Below are 9,180 nucleotides of genomic sequence, written 5' to 3'. Positions count from 1 at the left end.
TTCCAGTAATAAAATTATCCACGTTATTCCAGTTTCAACATTCTACACGTTATTCCAGTTTCAACATTTTACACGTTATTCCAGTATTAACATTCTCCACGTTATTCCAATATTAACATTCTCCGCGTTATTCCAGTTTCAACATTTTTCACGTTATTCCAGTAATAAAATTCTCCACGTTATTCCAGTTTCAACATTCTACACGTTATTCCAGTTTCAACATTTTACACGTTATTCCAGTATTAACATTCTCCACGTTATTCCAGTATTAAAATTCTCCGCGTTATTCCAGTTTCAACATTCTACACATTATTCCAGTAATAAAATTCTCCGCGTTATTCCAGTTTCAACATTCTCCACGTTATTCCAGTTTCAACATTTTCCACGTTATTCCAGTTTCAACATTCTCCGAGTTATTCCAGTTTCAACATTCTACACATTATTCCTGTTTCAACATTCTACACATTATTCCAGTTTCAACATTTTCCACGTTATTCCAGTTTCAACATTTTTCACGTTATTCCAATATTAACATTCTCCGCGTTATTCCAGTTTCAACATTTTTCACGTTATTCCAGTAATAAAATTCTCCGCGTTATTCCAGTTTCAACATTTTCCACGGTATTCCAGTTTCAACATTCTCCACGTTATTCCAGTGGCCCTATCTTTCCACATTATTCAGGCGATCCATCGAAGAGTAAGCTCCTTCCTCCTAAAAGTCAATCAAATCAGTTGGGTATCTCATTGGTTCCCTAAAACTGACGTCTTCCGTCACGATTGAAATTAGACTATAACACCCGAGTCATTCTCCAAAAGTACAACTAATTAAAATCTTGATTCAAGATTTTTAAGATTTCTTGGAACCGGAAGTAAGAACGAATGACGTCATAGTCTTCGTAAGATTACTTTGGAGGTAGTTTAAGATGCCAACGCCCTTAAACCATTCTCATTGAAAATTTGAAATTACAATTTAAAATACAAGATAATGAATTGCTCCTCTGGGTAAGATTAACATAATTTATACTAAGCAGAGGAATTATTTATTCAAATTAGCTGTATTTTTATCAAATAAAGTCGTTTAAAAATATCAAAGGCTTACCGTTTCAGATTATGAATGGATATGTTTTCCCGAAGTTTAAATAGATACATTATTGCTAGCTACTCTAATTAAATTCTAAAAATAGTTAATAAAATTTATTATTTTTAAGCTAAGACTTTACTACTCATTTTTGGTCTAATTAGTCCTGTTTATACACACATTCAGTATATTCTGCGACTAATGTACTAGATAAGGCATGGTTAGAACTGTGCCTAAAAACCTAGAGCTTTTTGTAAACGGAAACTAAGCTGACAAAATCACGTGGAATAAAATTTTCAATAGCAGTGATTTATTTTGCACCAGGGCTATTGATTTTTTGTTTTGTTTTTAAATAATATATTTATTTGATTTCAATCAGATTTTTTATTTTATTATATTTTAAATTAATTTATTTAATTTTTTAATATCTATCGGCTTCAAAAATAATTAATAGGATGGTACTTTTCAGTTTTCACCACAAAGGGAAGCCTAAACTGACGTCATAGGTATTCCTTTTTCATTTTGAATTAAATGAGACGCCGCGTGCATTGAATATTAAAACTAAAAAATAAATTTTTTTAATTAAATTTAATAACTATTTAGAATTCGGTTTGTTTTAAATTGGAATTGCAACGAAAATTATTCATTATTGTTTTCCTAAATATATTGTAGTAAAATAGGTGATTTAAACGACTGATTTCAATAAACTTAATTCAAACGTTCCTGATTTGCGTCAATAATGAAATTGTTATATCCCTCTGGTAACTACGGTAGTTCCTTAAGATACATTTTTAGCAAACTTAGATTAGAAGTAACTAAGAACTATGTACGACAACATTGACCACTGATGCCTTGATCTTAACTATGGGTTCTTGTAATTGTAGAACTTTTGCCAAAACGCGATAGTATTGTTTCGCGTCATCTCAAGTGTATTTTAGGTCGAACGTGATCCCCTATAGCTAGTTATTAAAAAAAACTAATTATATAATTATAGAAAAATATCGTGTAAGGGCTCATTTTGAAGCTTGTGCCCACCCAAATCAAAGCGAATTAAAGTCTCTAATTAATTTTGTAATATGACTTAATTTTCTTGATGATTAAACAATTTGAACTTTGACCTCGCCTAGATACCTCAATCGTAGTTCACAAATTCTGTCATTTTGGGAATCCTCACTATCAACTACATAGGAATCACTGAAAATCTCAAAGTTTATATTTAGAGGTATAGAGATATACCTTTTTGAACTTTACATTGGTCAAAAATCCTCTCCAGACGACGAATGATAATTTATTATAGTAAACTAACCTAACTTAATCTAATCTTAAAATAAAGTAGTTTAATTAGAAAAGGTCTAACAATAAATTCGCGGAAAAGAATGACTGAATTATTTGATCCTAATAACGTTAATTCGAACTACCAATGAACTGGAATACAAAGAATTCTAAATTCTTCTAGGGTTTAGCTTTTTTGCCCCTTATATGTTGCATTTTTTTACCTTTTTTGTTATTTTTTAGTATCCAGGTGGTAGGCCAACGTGTCGTGTTGTGCGGTTGGCCTACCACCAGGATATTTGCGCGGCGGGAAGTAAACTTAAAGGAAAACAGGCAGAAGAAAACCTAGGCCTTTAACTGACAAATCGATATTTAAATAGATTATAAATACTCCGTGTCTAGTTGAAATTATTTCAGTTCAATTCCATGTAACTATCTAGATAATAATAATAAATAATAATAATCCGCTTGGCTAATACCCAAGGCACCACCATAGGCGCAAGTCATCTATCGACTTGTAATGCCTTTAAACAGGTGGCCGGGTTACAATGCGTAGGAGGGTGGTGGCAAGCCCATCATGCCACACGAGCCAACAGCTCCCTACACTAACTGTTAGCGTTATCAGAAGTTTGGTCTGATAATTCAACCTCTAGGTAAACATCTCGCCCTGGGTATATGGTAAAAAAATGTATTTCTTTATGTAAGAATGCCATTGGAGAATGACAATGTTGAGACAATTTTTTTGCGTTGCTTCCAATAAGCCTTTCTATAAAGTAACATTGGCCTTCTGGTTTTGATGATTATGCCGCGTCACGGGTGACGTATCGATGACGTTTGACTACGAAAAGCGTTAGACATAACAGTAAATTCGACGAGGCACCCTGTTTTTAAGCATAAACTGAACGGAACTTCTACGATTTCGTGACGAATGCGCTACATAAAAACAAGTTCGGCAACCGTAGCTTATTTTATAGAAAGGCCTATCCCCTTCATGCTCAAAGAGTAAGCTACACCCCCTAAAATCAAATCAACCCGCCATCTCACTGGTTTCCTAAAACGTACGTCTTCCGCATCTCGTAGTATAATAAATACATTCTTGTGGTAACTTAAATTTTAAATTAAATTCAAAATTCCAAAAGTAAGTACTAGAATTTGACCTTTTCCAAGATTGCAATTGAGTATTTAAATAACGCCGCGGAAGTAAAGAAATGTGGATAGAAGTTCACCGCGTGTACTTGTAAGCGTAAGCTCGGAGGTCAACCACCGTTTCAAGTTCACCGCGTGTACTTGTAAGCGTAAGCTCGGAGGTCAACCACCGTTTCAAGTTCACCGCGTGTACTTGTAAGCGTAAGCTCGGAGGTCAACCTCCGTTTAAAGTTCACCGCGTGTACTTGTAAGCGTAAGCTCGGAGGTCAACCACCGTTTAATCACCAATAAATAACGCAAAAGCGGGAAGTGATAGGCAGACGGGCGTATCTCGCTTCATTCTCCATTGAATAAATGTTGCTCCGAGACAACGAAGGGCCAACTGGGCCCGTAAAAAGAGCCCAGAATGTTTCAGCTTTTTAAAGAATAATTAATTTCTATCGGTATGCGGCTTGGAGGAAAACTGCGGGGCGGGCCAACTGATGAGAGGGACGAGTCTCCCCCGTTGAGGATACGGGAACACCCTCGCAGCGGGGTCTGAGCCCCGAGGATCGTGCCTGCGGTGGACGTTGCGTTATTAACGCGGGGATCAATGAAGGCCCAGGGAGAGAGGGTCTGGCCGCGAACCCGGGATTTAATTAAAAGGCTATCACCCCTTCTACCAGATAAAAGCTAAGCGGAAGGACTTTACACGCGGATTAAAGGGGACGCGCACCCCACCCTGCCGATCCCATTCTTAGGCCCCCTCCCCCAATTCCGTCCTGCCGCATTAGCTCATGGACAGATACATATATTATTATTTTCCGTTTAAAAGTCGCGCGGCCCGACACTTCTTCTCGGTTCTTCCGCCGATCAATTTTCCCCGAGTAACGAGCGACCTCCCCAGATAACGACGCTTTTCGAAAACGATTTTAATAAATAAATTACCCGCGAAATTTTTGGCGTACGAAACGCGCTAGCTCCTTGGATTTTAGGTGTTGAAAAACCCCCTACGGATATTAAACCAATAGAGTTAGCTAGGGACCGAGAATACTAAAATATAACAAAAAAGGTAAAACACTTGTGCAAAAAAGCTAGACCCTAGAAGAATTTAGAATTCTTTGTATTCCAGTTCATTGGTAGTTTGAATTAACGTTATTAGGATCAAAGAATTAAGTCATTCTTTTCCGCGAATTTATTGTTGGACCTTTTTTAATTAAACTACTTTATTTTAAGATTATATTACGTTAGGTTAGTTTACTATAATACTAAGGCATTATCGTTCGTCTTTTCGTTTGAGAGGATTTTTGACCAATGTAAAGTTCAAAAAGGTATATCTCGATACCTCTAAATATTAACTTTGAGATTTTCAGTGATTCCTATGTAGTTGATAGTGAGGTTTCCAAAAATGACAGAATTTGTGACCTACGATCGAGGTATCTAGGCGAGGTCAAAGGTCAAATTGTTTAATCATCAAGAAAATAATGTAAATAAAGTCATATTACAAAATTAATTAGAGACTTTTATTCGTTTTTATTTGGGTGGGCACAAGCTTCAATTTTTCTATAGTTATGTAATTAGTTTTTTTTTAAACTAGCTAGGGGTTCACGGTTGACTTTTGAAAATATAGGTATCCTGTATCTCGTAAACCGCTTTTCCAATCACAATGAAAATCGCAGAATCGTCGTTTCTGACCAAAAAAAACATATACGCAAGTTTTGAGCGTTGGATTTGTCGTGGAATGACGCAACCGTTGATACGTTTGGCCACATGTCACTCAGAATAGCACGTATACTTATAAGGGAAATGATAGGATAGCGGTGGAATCCCCCAAAAGGTTTTTTCGGTCCGTGATTGAGCGATAAACCGATCCCGCCGATATCAGTATGTTTCCGATAATGACCGCATACTGACAATTGAATAGATAAATAAAGTAAAATTGTAGCTGTCCAAAACTTGTTACTTGAAAACTTAATTTCAATTATTATCTTATTAATTTCATCCAGAACTAAATATCGCTAAAACCCTAATCGCCACCTTAGTTACAAAACCAGGTAACTCGAATTAAACGTATGTGCTTTTTGAGGTTTTTCGAAAGAGCTAGCATTTCAACTTCCATTTATTGTAAAGATATGAAGAATAGAAGCAATATAATTTCAAAGTTGATCATTTTTAAAAACCATTGCTTTTTGCTTAGTACATTTTTTAAACTTAGAATAGGTTTCTTAATGAAATATCATCTTTTTGAACTAACCCGAGGTGTTTCTCCCCGATTTTTGTCAAACTCGGGGGTTAAGTAGCCCTTCACGTACCTTGAAAGCACCTAAAGGGAAAATGGCCATTAATTTTGACATGGCAACCAAAAATGTTTTTAACAAATGAAGTTTAAACTTTCTCTATACGTAAAATAGTATGGCAAAATAACGGATTGACATTTTTCAAAAATTAAAAAACTAAAATTTTGGCAAAACAATTGGGTAAAATTGATCAAATTGGGTAAAATCGATAAAAATGGGCAATATCAATAAAATTTCGGTCAAATCGTAAGGGTTTACAATCCATGATTTTGCCATGCTATTTTACGTAGAGAAAGTTTAAAACTTCAGTTGTGAAAAACATTTTTGGTTGCAATGGCAAAACGAATGGCCATTGAACCTTTTCCCTTTAGGAGCTTTCAAGGTACGTGAAGGGCTACTTAATCACCGAGTTTGACAAAAATCGGGGAGAAACACTTCGGGATGTCTCCTTGTAAGTTAGCGTAATATCGTCAGCGAATGGTGAAACCCTAGAAATAATTAGTCGATATGAATATACATTCTTCATAGACCTAGTTTAGCAAATGCTATTTTTATTTTAATAAGAGAAAACTAAGAGAAGTTAGAAAGAAATTATATTCAACGTGTAATTTAGGGAAGCCAAAGACTGTACATTAGAAATACTTGATAGCCGGGGTACGTATGCTTCTATTATCAGGAAGCGGTTGAATAAGGGTCACGGGGCTGCCTTCCGGCTCCCGAAAAAGCGCATCATTAGAAGCGACTACAGGGCGAGCGTTTTTTTAATGAAAGCCGAAATATTCCTTAATTTTAGAAAGAAAAAATGTTCGCCGAAAAGAGAAATAATTGCGTCGAATATGGTTTCCGGACTGCGCCGACTTTGGCTCGTTTCTCCGCTCGCTTTTACATGGCGTATAGAGGAGGTCTGCCTCCGAGTAATTATCGGGTTCAAAGGCTTCGGTGGCTTTTCTTATAGCGGAAGCCAAAAAAAAGGAAGAAACAAGAGACCGTCTCAGAACGGAAATATACGGAACGCACACTACACCACGAGGCTCGTGGTTTCACAATCACATTGGACGTCGGTGGAAAATTTAATAACAAACAATTTTCAGTTCGGTGTTATGGTTCTGTCATATTTTCCGTCGGGTGCGAAACCAGCTAACAGTAACTATTGTTTAGCCGAACACAGTGAGCTTTTATTATTCTTCAGTGCCGAAAAATTTAATTAAAAAAAAACAAACATCGAAAATTACAGACAACTCGGCTAAACTTTACGTTTTAAGTTTATCTGCCATTTTCCAAGATGGCGTCGAATTAAAAAAAAATTATATATTTAGGTCATATCCGATCTTCGGACAAATCGGTTAGATATTATGACAATTATCGTATCAAGAACGTTTTGAGTTTATCGGTCATTCCCCAAGTTGGCATCGCATTAAAGCAAAAAAAAAGGTTTTATCTGATACGCGGGTTATGACCAATCAAACCGAAATTTTCAGCCAAATCGGCTAGACATTGGCAGTTATCGCGTCTAAAACGTTTAGATTATTATATCAACATCATAGGTCAAAAACTGGTAAAAGTCAATGTTAGAGACGACAGAGCAAATACAGACTTTACAACACTTAAAGGGAATATAACCTCAGGCATTTGGTGTGGAACACCAACGTTTGCAGCTCTGGCCGCTCTTGCCTTTGGCTTTAAAAATGTTTGGCGCCACTGTACTGGGAAATTCGAAAAATTGAAGGGGTCTTTCATAAAGATTGCTTTGCAGGTTATATTCCATTTAAAGGTCCACATAATCATTTCAAAATTAACGCCTAACTTCAGGTAGCTCAAATTTCCAACGATTCCGCGTGACCCTTTAAGTACCATGTCCCCTCCACATGATTGTTTAAATACCGGGAATTTCAACAAATTATCCAACATCAGCGAGAACAATGTCGATTATATCAACTTCCCAAAAACGATAAAGGCTAGCCGCCGAAAGTAGCGGCTAATAAGAATAATAACGTTGCTAAGAGGACGTTAAAAGAAAAACAGCTCGACGGAGTGGGGTAAAAGAGGGGACACAAAGGAAAGAAGCGAAAGAAAAAACGGGGAGGGGGCTTAATTATTTTAGTCGAGAATTCGCCTTTAATACGCGTAACGGAGCCCCGATGAATGAGTCCAATTAAAGTACATATTCCCTGCCACACTAGAGAAAAGAAGATGACGCTCGACTCAACGACGTCCAGTCCTCGACGCGACGTATCAACAATGATAAAGAAATGTCATAACAGAACTGCCAGTTCGCGAATCGAAAGACCGGAGAACAGAGCGAGCCGAGATCTTCGTTAAACGAGAAGAAAAAAAAAGTGATAATAACTAACGAGTGCTTTTTCTCCCTATTAGTCTCTTTCTCGACGTTAATTTTTTATTCGACTTGGTTTCTTTGTCCGTTGAACCGAACTCGCGAAAGAAACTTGAAACGCGGAAGGAACCAATCTCATTAACAATGGCTGAGCGATTGCCAGCAGCCTTCGTTACCAAACAAAGCGGAAAGCGACTGATTACCAACCCAAAGAAACAAAAGTGGCGAATTAAATATCCAGTGGCGCCCCCTTTAACCGCGTTTGACCAAGAAATAGACGAGTATAACGGAAAAAGTCAGAACACGAAAACCACCCATACTAATTAGAACGAACGCTCGGATAATTTCGAGACTCTTAGACGCAAATATTAGTCTCTTGTCGCCTTTATCAAAACGCGTTCAAATTTACGGATACAATTTGCCTTTCGCTAATTTAAAACGTCGCTTGAAATTGATTTATCCTGGAAATTCTGTAGATTCGTTGGTGTCAGCTTCAATGGTTACGAAAGCGAGGTAATTGGGTGGTTCGCATTTTGGACAAACAAACTAGACTCGAATGTAGTTTTCGCACTCGGTTCTTTCAGAGCAGTACGGCTTGTAGGGCCACGAGGTCTGATATTTGAAAGATACTGAACTGCCGCGCAATATAAACGAACGATTTTAGGCCTAATATCTGATCATCTAACGTTTTTAAGCACGCTTTTTGCAGTTGGGTGGAAATGTTTCGCGATTCTCTCGATACGAGCGCTGGTGGCCGATGCAATTTGAAGAATGGTGTTTTTGCTTATGATTCGGGTCCAGTAAATTATTCGTCCAAGGTTTCGTGAATGAATCTAGCATACGGCGTCTTTCCTTGGCGTTTCAATTGACCTACTGTCACTGTAGGATTGGTACAAATGCCGGCCATGTTTTATAAGGGTGGATGAAAATGGATTACCGACTACGCTTAGAGGCGAGTCGAGCCAGCGACTATCATAGCGGAGCTCTTAAAACAAACTAAATTGACGTAGAATGTAATTAAAAGTAATGACGACGAATTCCTTTATTAGTGTGGGGGGTAGAGAGGGCCTCTTTCC

The sequence above is a fragment of the Leiobunum rupestre genome, chromosome 6, assembly GCF_980474605.1.
Source record: "Leiobunum rupestre chromosome 6, qqLeiRupe1.1.hap1, whole genome shotgun sequence".
NCBI classification, from domain to species: domain Eukaryota; kingdom Metazoa; phylum Arthropoda; class Arachnida; order Opiliones; family Sclerosomatidae; genus Leiobunum; species Leiobunum rupestre.
Note: the sequence above shows the minus strand (reverse complement) of the source record.